Raw genomic sequence first — 16,001 nt, forward strand, 5'->3', positions numbered from 1 at the left:
CCGAGACACCATTTGAACCCAGTGGCACCCAGCTCCCAAGCCTAATTGCTTCCCCTTCCATGTGTGTCTTGCCCTAGTTTGTCCTTTGAGTTCTCTAACACTCCACGTCACTGGATTCTCTTGTCTTTGCCTACAAAAGATAATAATGTGTGGATTTCAACACATACCCCTTGCATGTCAATCTTTTGCTGAATTTATTGAGTTTCCCTTACTATGATACCCTGGGGCCTTACCTGTGTGTGAAACCAATTCAGAAGGAAATTACTGCAGCTTGTATTAAGACCTCTGCCAGGTAAGGGATCCAAGTATCTCTTTCAAATGATAGGCTAGTCAGAGTCAGACCTATCCTATTCCCTTTATTTCCTCCTTATAAAATTGGGTGTTTAATGACCTTGTTTACACAGTTTGTAATGTTTGTATGTCATATATGCACAGTGCCAAGAAGCACAGACATTATTTCTCTGGGTGACACACGCCACGTCAGTTTAGTGGTGATGTAGGGTAGGATCCCTGAGGTATCTCTGTCCAAAGATCCGGTGATCTAAGTCAGATGTTAAGATGGTCAGTGTGGAACTGCAAGGGTTCTGTAGCATTTAAATTAGCCATAAGAGGGCTCCATTTCTTTTCCCCAAATGTCCACAGAGATAATAGCTTTTGGGGCCACAGATGTGAAATGCTATTCTGGACACAGTAATTAAACAACATTTAGTGTAATTTACCAAAAATAAGTGAAATGGTTTGTTTGGTGGAACAATAAATTCTATCATTTTTTTCACCTCCAAATACAAAGAGGGAAACCTTTTAATAAAATGAATTTGTTTCTCAACAGGCATTCACAGAAATTTCTCTCTTTTCTGTTTGGATGATGACTTTTGGAAAACAGTAATTCCATATTCCATTTTCTTAATATTCCTCTCCTTTTTATTGCAGTTGAGCATCCTAATAACTATTTCTGAGAAAGTGATAGAAATTCAGATTTCAAATGATCTTGAGTTTCCTTTTTAAGGCTATATGAATCAGGGTGCAGTCAGGAAACTAAAAACCACATTTGATCTTTTAACGAAGGGAATTTAATACGGAGAACTGACCACATCGGTATGGGAGGGTCAAAGGAACAAAAGTAACCATGAAAGGAACCAGTAACTGCTGGAAGTAGCAACTACCATAGGGCTGAGGAAACGAAGCTCAGGGGAAGGGGCATTGCCTGGCTGTGCGGATACAGCCAGGAGAGTGGAATGAGGGTGGTTCTGTCAATGCTGAAAGTAGATGGGCACTATCGATGCCAGGTCCCTGCTCAGGCAATGGTTGGGAGGAACAGCAGCTTCCTACCCAGGCCTTCTGATGTCCCACTAGTGTCCCCTACTACAGAACATAGCAGAGAGCCAATTCCCCAAAAGAGAGATCTATAGATAGCCCCAGCATTACCTTACAGAATGCAGAAAGGTAGCTTTGGAGCTATGAGGTAATGGTTTAATAATTCACAGTCTACCCCTTTGGCTATTCACATACCGTGTTTGAAGTTCTATACAAAAATAATAACTTTTTGCTTTGGCTATAGATGCTGTCATTTTCTATTACCTTTTATATTAGAGATGGGTGTACTAAGAAATACTCTGGGGAAACCCCTGTGTTCTAGATAGAGTTCGATGAAAGAAATGTGATTTCTTTTAGTAACCAGGATCAACCAGTACAGTAACCCACTTCTCTACCTGCTAGGTGAGTGGGGTGAGGAGCCCAAAGTGATTCACTGATGCTCTCAACGTCTGAATCAGTGGAGCAATTTGTATGTCACCAGATAGAAACATTTCTCTATTATGAAAATAGATCTCTGGGCTGAGTGTGGTGGTTCACTCCTGTAATCCCAATGCCTTGGGAGGCCGAGGCAGGAGGATTACTTGATCGCAGGAGTTCAAGACCAGTCTGAGAACATAGGTAGACCCTGCCTCTACAAACAAAATAAAAAATTATCTGGGCACCACCACGCCCAGATAATTATTAATTTTTTTGTACAGGCGGGGTCTCCCTGTGTGTTCCCAGCTACTCTTGAGGCTGAGGTGGGAGGATCGCTTGAGCTTGGGAGGTTGAGACTCCAGTGAGCAGTGATCATGCCACTGCACTCCAGCCTCCAATCACAGGAGCGCAGAGTTTCAGGAACAGAAAGCAAGCATTCTGGGAGTGGCTATTAGGGGTAGTAATGAGATGAGCCACTCCCACTCTCATCCTTGGTTCCTGGACCCATATGTTCCAGCTAAAGAAGAAATTGGACCACGTATTGGTCACTGATTCAAAGCACATGTGGCATCCCGAAAGACAGAATCTTGACCTTCAGGGTATTCTCCCAAATTGTGCTATAATTGAGGCTTCCGTAAGCCATTTCACTTTCTATAAGGCCAGCTGCTCCTGGGTGATGGGCGTGTGCTGAAACCAGTGAATTCCATGGACATGAGCCTCTTGTCACAATGTGTGTGTGTGTGTGTGTGTGTGTGTGTGTGTGTGTGTGTAATGAATTCTTCAGTCAGAAGCAATACTTTGTGGAATTCTATGCATGCAAATAAGGCATTATGCAAATTTAAGAATGAAAGCTTTGTTAAGCATGGGTTTTTGTGATGGCCAATATGCATCTCAGCAGAGAATAATATATTCGATAACAATGTGCTAAAAATCAAGCCACATCTGCCCTCTGTCCTGCCCTTCCTCCCGTCCAGACTTTCTTCTTTGTTTCAAGATAGGGTTTCTGTTTATTTGAGGAAGGATATTATGGGCCACCGGCCTTATGGAAGGCAAGTCAGGTTTTCATAATGCCGACATTTCAGCACGTGCTTGTTAAGAAGAGAATGTGAAAGGAGTGAAGATGAGGTCATATGTGCGTTTTGAGGCAAATGTTTGTCTGAAGTTGAGTTGGCCAACTTCAGTATTTATTTCCCTGAGCATCATGATTTCATAAAAAATGATTGTCTAACACCACATACATTCAGTTTTATTTATATTTATGCTTACTTTAGGGGAGAAGTACGTAAGTACATTGCTTTCATTCCAAAAAATCAAAAGCCTAAGCAGTTTCCCCTCTATTTTCTTGACATTGTGATAGCAGTACTGTTCAAGTTTAATGTGAGAGTTCAAGGTGGAAACACCTTTGGGTTTTTTTGTCTTTTTTCTTTCTTCTTCTTTTTTTTTTTTTTTTTTTTTGAGACAGCATTTCGCTCTTGTTGCCCAGTCTAGAGTGCAATGGCACAATCTCAGCTCACCGCAACCTCTGCCTCCCGGGTTCAAGTGATTCTCCTGCCTCAGCCTTTCAAGTAGCTCAGTGCATGCCACCACGCACCTGGCTAATTTTTTGTATTTTTAATAGAGATGAAGTTTCACCGTGTTAACCAGGATGGTCTCGATCTCCTGACCTTGTGATCCTCCTGTCTTTGCCTCCCAAAGTGCTGGGATTACAGGCATGAGCCATTGCACCTGGCTGAAACACCTTTGATGTGTAGTACTAGTACTAGATGTAATCATGATTCTGCCTCGTATTTTTTAAGAGCCTTTAAAAACTAAAAACTCACGTCAATGCTGAACATTTTAGGACTAAAATGATCAGAACCAATTCATAAGGGAGAGCATATTTAGAAGACCTGTCCTCAAAGCAGTATTCCAGCTCTAAATGCTTGCTTTCCTACCGCTCTCTCTTCACTGTAGTTACTTGACTTTTTCACGTTTCAATAGCTTGTTTTGTGGCCATATTCTCATCACCCTTATAACTATGGGAAGAAGAAAATAGAACTGTTCTTTAAATATACATATTCATGTTGTTTTTCGATAAAGTATAACAATGATCTACTTCACACCAAGAGCTGGGCTGCACATGAGCATACCCCCTGTTACAGGGGCTTCTTCAGTTCAGGCCATTTTAGTGGCCCGGTAGAATCACACTAACTGGAAAAAGAAGTAATTCCCTGGTTTATCTGCTCATGAGAGTCCCAGTCTCATCCTGATTCCTCCTCCTGGTTTGGGGTGTTTGCTGGAGTATGTTACTGTGCCTGTGAACAGTCGTGTTCCTCTGCTTCTCCTCACCGTGGTCACATACCTTGCATCGCCAAGAATTCATCCTGTGTGACCTTATTCCCGGGGAAGCGCTAAGCTCTGTACTGATAAGTAAGCACTGACAGAGTCGAAACAAGGCATCTTGAGTCTATTGTCAGATTCAAAGGGCGAGGGCGATGCCAGAAATAGGAAACCACACTAATGAGGTCAGGAGCTGTTGAAGTAGACAGCAAGAGTCTAAGAACTTCAGGAGGGCCTGGAGGCGGGGCTGCCACTCACAATTCCTCAGACTGCACTGCCAGCTCCAGGGTGCTCTGTTCACATAATCAGAGTGTGATCAGCCCTGCTTAGACGTGTGTGCTATGGACTGAATGTGTACCACCAAAACTTATGTGTTGGAATCCTAACCCCCAATGTGAAGGTAATGAAAGATGGGGTCTTTGGGAGGTGATTAGGTCATGGAGGGGAGCCCTTATGAATGGGGTTAGTGCCCTTATCAAAGAGATCCCAGAGAGCTGTTTTGGCTCTTCTGCAATGTGAGGATACAAGAAAATGGCAGTCTGCAACCTGGAAGACGGCCTTCACCAGAATCCAATCTTGCTGTCACCCTTATCTCAGACTTTCAGCCCCTAGAACTGTAAGAAATAAATTTCTGTTATTTATCAGGCTGCTGTTGTTATAGCAACCTGACTGGTCGCTATACTAGACTTTGTATAAAGCAAAGGGAAAAAGGAGTACTTCTTGTGGTACTTTGTTCTAGCAGCCTAACTGAGACATTGTGCAGTGACCAATCTGCACAACTGTACAAGTCTTGCTCTGAGGCCTCTTGCTTTTGCTCTTGGGCACTGGTGCCATGGTACCTGGAGGGTGTGACTGGTAGGCCAGGTTGAGGCAGGCACAACACCTTCTTCCTCATTTCTCCACTGTCTTCTCCATCAGAATCTGTCATGTCTTCACACACACAGATCAGCTATCTCTCAGAACTACCTCCGTGCTGGAACCACAAGAAATATTCCTTGTTCCCTTTGTTTTATACATAATCTAGTATAACCACATTGCGTTTGCCTCAGACTTTTAAAAGAGTTGTTTCTTCCAGAAAGAAGGCAGTCTGATGGTTTCTTTCATTGTGGAGTGTCAATTGTCCTCAGTGACCGCTCCAGCCCATACCTCACACCAGCTTAGCCCTGAAGAACTTTTCTTCCCTCCATGAGCATTGTTTATATCTGCTACACTATCGTAAATATTCACATTAACTTCTGTTCTTAGGGTCTTCAGAATCTTCCCCTCCGTATCAGTACTCAGCTTCTAGTTAGGTATCTTTCCCATGAGGCTACTTGACTCTTCATGCGTGACCTTTTTTTCAGATTCTATAGTAGTCATGTGGCCTGCCTACAATTATTTCGTCCTTCCAGGCATGTGGTAGGAGTGTTCTTGCAGACTATTTTGGAGTTCCAATTGGCATGTCACTTGTTCTCGTCAATGAAATGTGAGCAGATATGATACTTCCAGGCAGAGGCTTTGGAAGCTGGCATATGATTTGTCATGCCCTTTTCCTTAAGGAGATGACCAACAAGGCACATGTCATGACAGACCGTGTGTTATCTGGGTGCAGGAATGACGATGATGGGTAGAGTCTGTCTGCCAAACCACACTGAACATGTAACATGAGCAATAAATCAATGTGGGTTGTGTAGAGAAACTATAATTCTGTGTTTGTTGTTTTCGTCATTGTTATTGCAGCATATCCTTACCTGTCCTGCTGATGCAAGATCCCAAGATGTCTGGAACTGCAATAGCTACACACAGCTCAGGTCTTTCTGGTCCAACCTCTACTAACTCAAGATGGCAGTCCAGAAAACAGCTGAAGTTAAGGTGGTGGTTGTTATCATCTCCTCAAAGCAATGCTGAAACTCACCATCCTGATTTCCACCATCCTGAAAGACACCAACAGGCAGACTTTAGATTCCATGATTCCCACAGGGATGTAACTGCATCAGGGGAGAAGAGAAGGTAAGTAGGATATGGAATTACAGAGCTGACTTTTTTAAAAAGTGCAGTGGCTCACGCCTATAATCCTAACACGTTGGAAGGCCAAGTTGGACAGATCACCTGAGGTCAGGAGATCAAGACCAGGCTGGTTAACATGGTGAAACCCTGTCTCTACAAAAAATACAAAAATTAGCTGGGCGTGGTGGCATGTACCTGTAGTCCCAGCTACTCGGGAGGCTGAGGCAGGAGAGGTTTCAGAGGTTTGAACCCAAAAGGCAGAGGTTTCAGTGAGCTGAGATCGTGCCTGGGCAACAGAGCAGGACTCCATCTCAAAAAACAAAACAAAACAAAAATCCAGGTCGCCCCATACCAAAGGGCTTTAGCAGAGCTAAAGTCAGAGCGGTGGAGATCTGGTTCACTCTATAGAATGACAGGAGCAAATATCTTTCTGGAGTACAGGGATTTAACAAAAGTGCCAAAACCATGAAGAGCAACAACGCTCAAAGTTCCTTGCTTGTCACTAATCTCCACTGCTGTTCGCCTGTACTTTCCACTGTCTGACATGGAGAATTCAGGGATCTCGGCCAATCACAGGATCCTGAGACTTGTGACTGTAACCAATGGGATCTGTTTGGTTAAAAGTGGTAAGATGGTAAATTTGATTTTAGAGCCCTGTCTCCTCAGTTCTTAACCCGTGGAGACTCCCACTGTATCCACCTGTCTGGAGTCTCCTTCTGGACAGGTTGGTCATCAATCAGCTTCTCTTGAACTGTTGTTTGCTAAGTACATTAACAAACACTACTTCAGCAATTCTTCATGGCGTCGCTCTTGTGAAAGGCACTAGGGATAAAGAGGTGGTAAGAAAAGTAACTGATTTATAGTCTAGTGCCAAGCTGGCAAATTATAACCCATGGGCCAAATCCAGCCTACTTCCAGGTTTTATAAATAAAGTTTATTGGAGCACAGCCATGCCCTTTCATTTATATATGTTTCTGGCTTCTCTTGCACCAAAGGTAGAGGTGAGAGTTGCAACAGAGATTTTACAGTGCACGTGCCTAAAATATCTACCATCTCGCATTTTACAGAAAAACGTTGCTGACCTTTACCTCGTGGACTATTAGCCTTTCCAGGAGAGTTTGCATTTTAGTAGTATTCTCTCTAAAACTAATGCTGTAACATTCAGGGGAATTCACTAATAGAGGAAATTTAGGCGCTAGGGAGGTATCTTGAGGGACGAAGTCCTGACTGGCTGCTGTCAAATCATACTTTACAGGCAGCTGCCTTCTCTGTCGATTCATGAAAGTGGACTGCCTTTTCCAAATCTCTACCTAAGAAGGAAGAAGGAAAGCATGGTGAAGGAGAGGCAGCTGTCATCGCTGTGGCTGGTCCCCTGGGGGAGGAGTTGGAGAGGCGGCTGCTCTTCCTGCAGCTCTTACCTTCTGCGGCTCTAGGGGACAGGAGGTCATGGTTTGACTTCAGGGTTGCCAACCAGGCACTGTGCCCGGGAGCCACTTGGACTTCTTTATTCCGCTGGCTCTTCTGATGACAATAGTGATTTTTTTCCTGCAAACCCTAAGGAAATGCTTCATTGCTCTATCTCTCCAAAGGAACAGAGAAAGGGGCTGAGTGGGGAGTTTTGTAAGATTCCATCAGTCATTTTTGCTAAGGAAAAATGTGGAAAGTTAAGAGTCAGAGACAGGGCAGGAAGCGTCCATGTGTCAGGGAACCTTTTTGCTGAGCTATGTCCACTTGCTGTGTGAAATAACGCCTGTTCTCCCACTGAAATGCCCGGCCATTCTCAGTGTGAAGAACCCCCCCGCTCAGTGATGGGGACAAGGAAGGTTTGTTCGTTTGTTTATTTGTTTTGCTGTAAGGACTGTGATTCTCCTCCAGTAAACTCAGGGACTTGACCCTTAATCCTCAAATGGAGGCTGAGCTGCAATCTCCATCCCTGGAATGTGGATCATTCAAGGCACACTACAGAGAGAGCCAGCTAGAAGGTGCTGCCTTCCTCTCAAGGCCGTGAGTGACACCTAGGGCCTGAGGCTGGCCTGTGGACCTACGTGCTGAGAGGTTTCAGGAGGGTTTCCACAGCCTGTGACACTAGCCTCAATGGAGAGGAGAGGAAAATCATATGGGGTCTCAGAGCCCCTCTTCCTCCTCTGGTGTTGTCATGAAAACATATTCAATTCATCTCGGCAAATATGGGTGCAGTGTGTGGGGAGAAGGCAGTGTCCTGACAGGAGCTAGGAACAAAGATGGCTATGTCATGGTCGCCATTGCCTCCAGAACCATACAGGAAAGAGAGTTAAACTGGGTATATATCCAAAGGACTATAAATCGTTCTACTACAAGGACACATGCACACGAATGTTCATTGCAGCACTGTTTACAATAGCAAAGACCTGGAATCAACCCAAATGCCCATCAATGATAGACTGGATTGGGAAAATGTGGCACATATACACCATGGAATATTATGCAGCAATCAGAAATGATGAGTTCGTGTCGTTTGTAGGGACATGGATGAATCTGGAGAACATCATTCTCAGCAAACTGACACAAGAACAGAAAATGAAACACCGCATATTCTCACTCATAGGTGGGTGATGAAAAATGAGAACACATGGACACAGAGAGGGGAGTACTAAACACTGGGGTCTATAGGGGGAAAAGGGGAGGGCCAGTGGGAGGGGGAGGTGGGGAGGGATTGCCAGGGGAGAAATACCAAATGTGGGTGAAGGGGAGAAAGCAAGCAAAGCACACTGCCCTGTGTGTACCTATGCAACTGTATTGCATGCTCTGCACATGTACCCCAAAACCTAAAATGGAATAAAAAAAAAAAAACAGCAACAACAAATTCTAAAGCAAGATGGATAGTATAAAGTCTATAAAAGGAACTAAATCCCGGACTTTGGAGAAAGACAAACGTAGGTTGAAATCTCAACTCTGCTATTTACCAGCTGTATATGACTTTGGTTATATTATTAATTCATCCAATGAACATTAATTGAAGGCCTACTGTGTACCAGATATTTCTCTAAATGCCAAAGATACAGAATGGTCTGACTTAGAGGAAGAGACCTTATTGACTCCATTGTACTTACACATTCTAACAGAGGAAGATAGACAATAAGCATGCAAACAAATAAATAAAAAATGTAATTTCAGAGAGTCATAGTGTTCTCTGAAGAAAACAGAGTCATGGGGAAGAGGGAGTCAACATGGTGGCTCTTTAAGAATGGATGGCTGGCCGGGCACGGTGGCTCAAGCCTGTAATCCCAGCACTTCGGGAGGCCGAGGCGTATGGATCATGAGGTCAAGAGATCGAGACCATCCTTGTCAACATGGTGAAACCCCGTCTCTACTAAAAATACATAAAAATTAGCTGGGCATGGTGGCACGTGCCTGTAATCCCAGCTACTCAGGAGGCTGAGGCAGGAGAATTGCCTGAACCCAGGAGGCGGAGGTTGCGGTGAGCCGAGATTGCGCAATTTCACTCCAGCCTGGGTAACAAGAGGAAAACTCCATCTCAAAAAAAAAAAAAAAAAAAAAAAAAGAATGGATGGCCAAGGAAGGCTTCTTGGAAGAGGTGACATCTAAGCTTAAACCTAAGGTAGGAGGCAACCAGGCAACCATTGGAGAGAGTTCCTGAAAGAAGGAAGTACTTACGCAAGGATCTGCTTACATAAGTCTCTAGACTTCAGCTTCTTTGCCTATAGAATGGGAATCATTTATTTACTAGGATTATTGTAAAGGTTCAACGATACAATGTACGTCAAGTATTTATCTCAAAGCATAGCACAAGGTACATGCTATTTAATATGACTAAGTAAAATATATCAAACACAGAAGATGAGTTCGTTCTGATGAGTGTGGGAGAATTGCTGAGTGGTGACAGGCTAGTCTGTGACCCAAGCCTTGCAGAATGGGTAGTTTCGGTAAGCAGATAATAGGTTTGATTTCTCTGCTGTTGGTTCCTATATTACTTGGGAGTTTCTCTTTCAGAAGCCTGACTATGCTTCATTAGAATAACATAAGTATTTTTTCTCTTCTCTAACCTGTTATATAAATCATATAAAGGGAGAGGCTGCCTGTTTTTTTCATCCTTCTACTCCAGTGCTTAAATAAGATAGTGAGGCAAAGCATTTAGGATTGTGATTTGTGCATGACTGAATGGTAGGAGGGAATTTAAGGTAGTAAGTACAGCATGTAGTTGAGTCTGTTTGGGAACTGGCAATAGACCAGCAAAGCAAGAAGCTAGGACCCATCGAGGGAAGAGTAGGAAATACAAAGGACTAGTCAGTTGGAGCCAAGTCATAAAAAATCTTGAAAACTTGATTATCTTAATGAACACTGACATAATGATGTTCGGGGTGACCATTTCTGCTGATCTTCAAATGCGCATGTTGGGAGCTGTGAGGAAACAAGGAGCTCTTGTCTACACTGTGGGAGTGAGCCCACATCCACCATTGTCCCTGAGCCCCAGGAGAGTTATTTCACTGCAAATGGCCGTAGGGAATATTTTGCTAATATCGGTTTCTCTGTAGGCACACCTCGTTCTGCTTCACTTCGCTTTCTGGCACATCTTGGATACTGTTTTTTTCACAAAATGAAGATTTGTGGCAACCCTGTGTTGAGTGAGTCTATTGGCCCCATGTTTTTTCCAACAAAATACACTTATTTTATGACCCTGTATCACATTTTGGTAATTCTCTAAATATGTCAAACTTTTTCATTATTTATTTTATCTGTGATGGAGATCCGTGATCTGTGATCTTTGATGTTACTACTGAATTATTTTGGGGTGCCACGAACCGCACCTGTAGAAGATGTGAAACTTAATCAATGAGTGTTGTTTATATTCTGACTGCATCCCTGATAGGCCTGTCCCCTGGGGCTTTCTCATTCCCTTTCACACAGCAATGTTGAAATTAGGCCAGCTCATAACCCTACAGTGGCCTTCAAGTAAGAGGAAGAATCACAAGTCTCTCACTTTAAATCAAAAGCTAGAAATGATTAAGTTTAGTGAGGAAAGCATGTTGAAAGCCCAGATAGGCCAAAAGCGAAGTCTCTTGCACCAAACAGTTAAAGTTGTGAATGCAAAGGAAAAGTTCTGGAAGGAAATTCAAAGTGCTCCTCCAGTGAATGAATGAATCATAAGCAAATAAAACAGCCTTATTGCTATTATGGTAAAAGTTTTAGTGATCTGTATGGAAAATAAAACCATCCACAATACTCCGTTAAGCCAAAGCCTAATCCAGAGAAAGGCTCTAACTCTCTTCAATTCTATGAAGGCTGAGAGTGGTGCAAAGCTGAAGAAAAATTTGAAGCTGGAAGAGGTTGGTTCATGAGGTTTAAGGAAAGAAGCTGTCTCTTTAACACAGAAGTGCAAGACGAAGCAGCAAGTGTGGATGTAGAAGCTGCATCAAGTTATCCAGAAGATTCTGCCAAGATTATTGATGAAGGTGGTTACACTAAACAGCAGTTTCAATGTGGATGAAACCGCCTTTTTTTGGAAGAGGATTTTATCTAAGACTTTCATAGCTAGAGAGGAGAAGTCAATGCCTGGCTTCAAAGCTTCAAAGGCCAGGCTGACTCTCCTGTAAGGAGCTAATGCAGCTAAGTTAAAGGCAATCCTCATTTACCAGTCTGAAGATTCTAAAGCCCTTAAGAGTTATACTACATCTACTTTTCCCATGCTCTGTAGATGGAACAACAAAACCTGAATGACTGCACACCTGTTTACTGCATAGTTTACTATGCTGTGACCTACTGCTAGAAAAAAAGGATTTCTTTGAAAATATTACTGCTCATTGGCAATGCTTCTAGTCACCCAAGTGCTGTGATGGAGATGTATAAGAGTAATGTTTTCATGCCTGCTAACATTATATCCATTTTGCAGCTCATGTATCAAGGAGTAATTTTGACTTTCAAGTCTTATTATTTAATAAATATATGAGGTAAGTCTATGGATGCCATACATGATAATTTCTCTGATGGATCTGGGCAAAGTAAATTGAAAACCTGGAAAGGATTTGCCATCCTAGATGCCATTATGAATACTCATGATTCATGGGGGAGGTCAAAATATCCACAGTAACAGAAGTTTGGAAGAAATTGATTCCAATCCCCATGGATGACTTTGAGAGGCTCACGACTTTAGTGGAGGAGGTGACTGCAGATGTGGTGGCAATAGCAAGAAACCTAGAATTAGAAGTGGAGCCTGAAAATGTGGCTAAATTGCTGCAATCTCCTGAAAAAACTTTTAACAGATGAGGTGTTGCTTCTTATGGATGAGCAAAGAAAATGTTTTCTAGATGTGGACTTTATTCCCGGTGAAGATGCTATAAACATTGTTGAAATGAAAACAGTGCATTTAGAGTATTTCATCATTGATAAAGTAGCAGTAATGTTCGAGATAATTCACTCCAATTTTGAAAGAAGTTTTACTGTGTGTAAAATACTATCATACAGAATCACATGCTACAGAGAACTCTTTCATGAAAGGAAGAGTCAATTGATGTGATAAAACTTCATTGTTGTCTTATTTTAACGAATTGCCACAGCCACCCCACCCCACCCTAACCTTACGCTACCACCACCCTGATCAGTCAGCAGCCATTGACATTAAGGCAAGACCCTTCACCAGCAGAATTACAGCTTGCTGAGGGCTCAGATGATTGTTGGCAGTTTTTAGCAATAAAGTATTTTTAAATTAAGGTATGTGCATTTTTCCAGACATAATGCTATTGCACACTTAATAAACTATGGTATAGTATAACCACAACTTTAATGTGTACTGTGAAACCAAAAAAAATGTGTGACTTGCTTTATTGCATTATTAATTTTATTACAGTGGTCTAGAACTGAACCTGCAATATCTCTGAGGTATGCCTGTCTTAATATTAACAACAGCTAACATGTATTGGGTACCCATTACATGTTTTTGCTGAGTATTTGGCAGACATAATTTCACTCTATCTCTGTAATGTCCCTACAACTAAGAATTATTATTACTAATATTAAAAAGTGAAAACTCTGGGCTTAGAGCAGATAAATGAATGACCTGCCTGAGGTTACATGGCTACCAATTTGCTGAGCCTGGACTTGAATTTAGATCTCTCTGATGTCAAAGCTTAGGGTCTGTCTGTATACAATATTGCTATGGACTGAATGCTTGTGTCTTCTGTGTCCTGTCCCAAATTCATATGTTAAAATCCTAACCCCCAAAGTGATGGTAGCAGGAGGCAAGGCTTTTGGGAGGTGATTAGGTAATAAGGGTAGGGCCCTCTGAGTGAGATTAGTGTCCTTATAAAAGAGGTACCAGAGAGCTAGCTTGCCCCCTCTACCATGTGAAAACTCAGCTACAAGGTACCCACTCTATGGTCTTTTATTATAGCAATCTAAATTGACTAAGACAACTAGGATCTGTAATATTGTTTAATTATTATTTAAGTCTTCATCTTCTTGGAAACAGAACCTGAGGCAAGGTGTGTTAATCCATTTTCATAGTACTATGAAAAAATACCTGAGACTGAGTAATTTATAAATTAAATGAAGTTTAATGGGCTCACAGTTCCATGTGGCTAGGGAGACCTCACAATTATGGCTGAAGGCACAGGAGGAGCAAAGTCACATCTTACATGGTGGCAGGCAACAGAGAGTATGCAGGGGAACTACCCTTTATAAAGCCATCAGATTTTGTGAGACTTATTCACTATCACAAGAACAGCAGAGGAAAAATTCCACCCCTATGATTCAAGTACCTCCCACTGGATCCCTCCCATGACATGTGGGGATTATGGGAGCTACAATTCAAGGTGAGATTTGGTGGAGACACAGCCAAATCTTATCACAAGGATTGAGTATTAATGCCTCATTTAAGTGGTACATTCTCCAGACAGTGAGAACAAGAACAAAAGAAACTACAGGGGAGCAATACAAAGTGGACATATTTCTATTCCGGCCACTGCTTCAGGATGCGATATGAAGAGAAACAGCCTTGTTCATTGTTCAGCAAGGGTGTCTGTGGTGGGCTGAATGCTGGCCCCTCAAAATATATGTCCACATTCGAATTCCTGGAACCTATGAATGTGACCTCATTTGGAAAAGAGGGTTTTGCAGATGTAATTAAGGATCTTGAGATGAAGAGAACATCTTGCATTATCCAGATGGGCCCTGAATCTTATGTCAAGTGTTCTTACAAGGGACATGAGAGATATGACAGATGGCAGAGGAGGAGGCAATGTGACCATAGAGCCAATGATTGGAGTGGTGTGACCACAAGCCAGGAGTGCTTGAAGCTGCCAGAACCTGGAAGAAACAACTGAATCTCCCCTAGAAACTTTGGAAAAAATGAGGCCCTGCCAATACCTTATTTTGAAGTTCTGGCCTCAAGAATTGTGAGAGAATACATTTCTGTTTTAAACCACCCAGTCTATGGTAATTTGTTATAGCAGTCACAAAAAATTCATCCAGTGTCTACTCAGTTGTGTGGACATCTCCAATTAGGATGTGCAGAGAAACTATATCTTGTAGAGGTCCACAGAGGAAAGAAAGAGGGAATTTACTGGACTTTCTCTCATTTCCTATTTGCCTTTGGTCAAATTTTACTCTACAGGAGAATTTACTCCTCTCACAGCTCCCAGCAATACCCGGTTTTGCAGGGAGTGGCTTGGGAAGCCAGAACCTTTGTTTCATCCAAACCAGGAGTGGCAAAACAACAACAAAAACCTAGAAACAGAAGGCCATGTGGCTAATGAGCCTTGGGACACAGCGGTCCCTACAGGGAGGGTCTGACCCTCTTGGCGAGCAACTGGGCAACCTCAAATGCGGAAATTGCTCAGGCCCAAGTGGATCTGGTGGGTCTCTATAGCAGTGACAGAGAGCCAATGACCGAAGGGCCCAGAAATGATGGTACCAAGGGGATCTGAGGAGGGACAGAAAACATGCCTGATGAGAATCACGAACCTCAACCCACCATTTTAGTCACGAAGACTTTAGTGTGTACTGTGTGCAAAACATTCCTGGCACGAAATTATTTCAGCTAACCACATTGTGTCATGTATTGTAGAATGGCTCATTCAACATATAGTCCCAAATCCCCCTCCCTTGCCTTCTTTCACTCTAAAGTCTGGGAAGGTTCATACTTTATTTTTTAGCTTCTCTTACAAATCATAGTGGCCATGCAGGTTTGGCCAATAGACTTAGGCACCTATGCATTGGAGAGGTTGTTTTTTTCCTGAAGCCTCACAGAGAAACTCCTATCTTTCACTGCTTCTTCCTGCCTGGAGTGCAGGGGCCACTGTGTGACCATGGGGCCAATACATAAAAAAAGGCCAAAAGAATCCTAAAGACACGTGCCCAGATGCCCCTGAACTGTGGAAGTGGCACCAGCAGCTGTGTAACCTTTGACTTCTTGCTGTGTGGGTATATTAGTTACTTAGGACTGTCATAACAAAATACCATAGACTGGATGCCGTAAACAACAGAAATTTGCCTTCTTGTGGTCTGGAGGCTAGAAGTCCAAGATCAAGCTGTTGGCATCGGCAGATTTGGTTTCTTCTGAGGCCTTCTTCTGTGGCTTGCAGATGGCTACATTTTTACTGTGACCTCACGTCCTCTTCTCTCTGTACACGTACATCCCCAGTGCCTCTTTGTGTGTCCAAATTTCCTCTTATGAGGGCACCAGTCAGATTGGATTGGGCCATGGTGGTCAATGTTACATGTCAACCTGACTGGGCTACTGGGTTCCCATATACTTGGTTAAACATTGTTCTGGGTGTGTCTGTGAGGCTGGTTCTGGATGAAATTAACATTTTAATCAGTAGACTGAATAAAATGATTGCTGTTCCTGATGTAAGTGGGCGTCATTCAATCAGTTGAAGGCCTGAAGAGAACAAAAAGCCTGGCCCTCCCATGAGTACAGGAGAATTCTTCCTGCCTGATGGCCTTCGAACTGGAACATCAGCTTTCTTCTA

This window comes from Callithrix jacchus, chromosome 3, assembly GCF_049354715.1.
Source record: "Callithrix jacchus isolate 240 chromosome 3, calJac240_pri, whole genome shotgun sequence".
NCBI classification, from domain to species: Eukaryota; Metazoa; Chordata; class Mammalia; order Primates; family Cebidae; genus Callithrix; species Callithrix jacchus.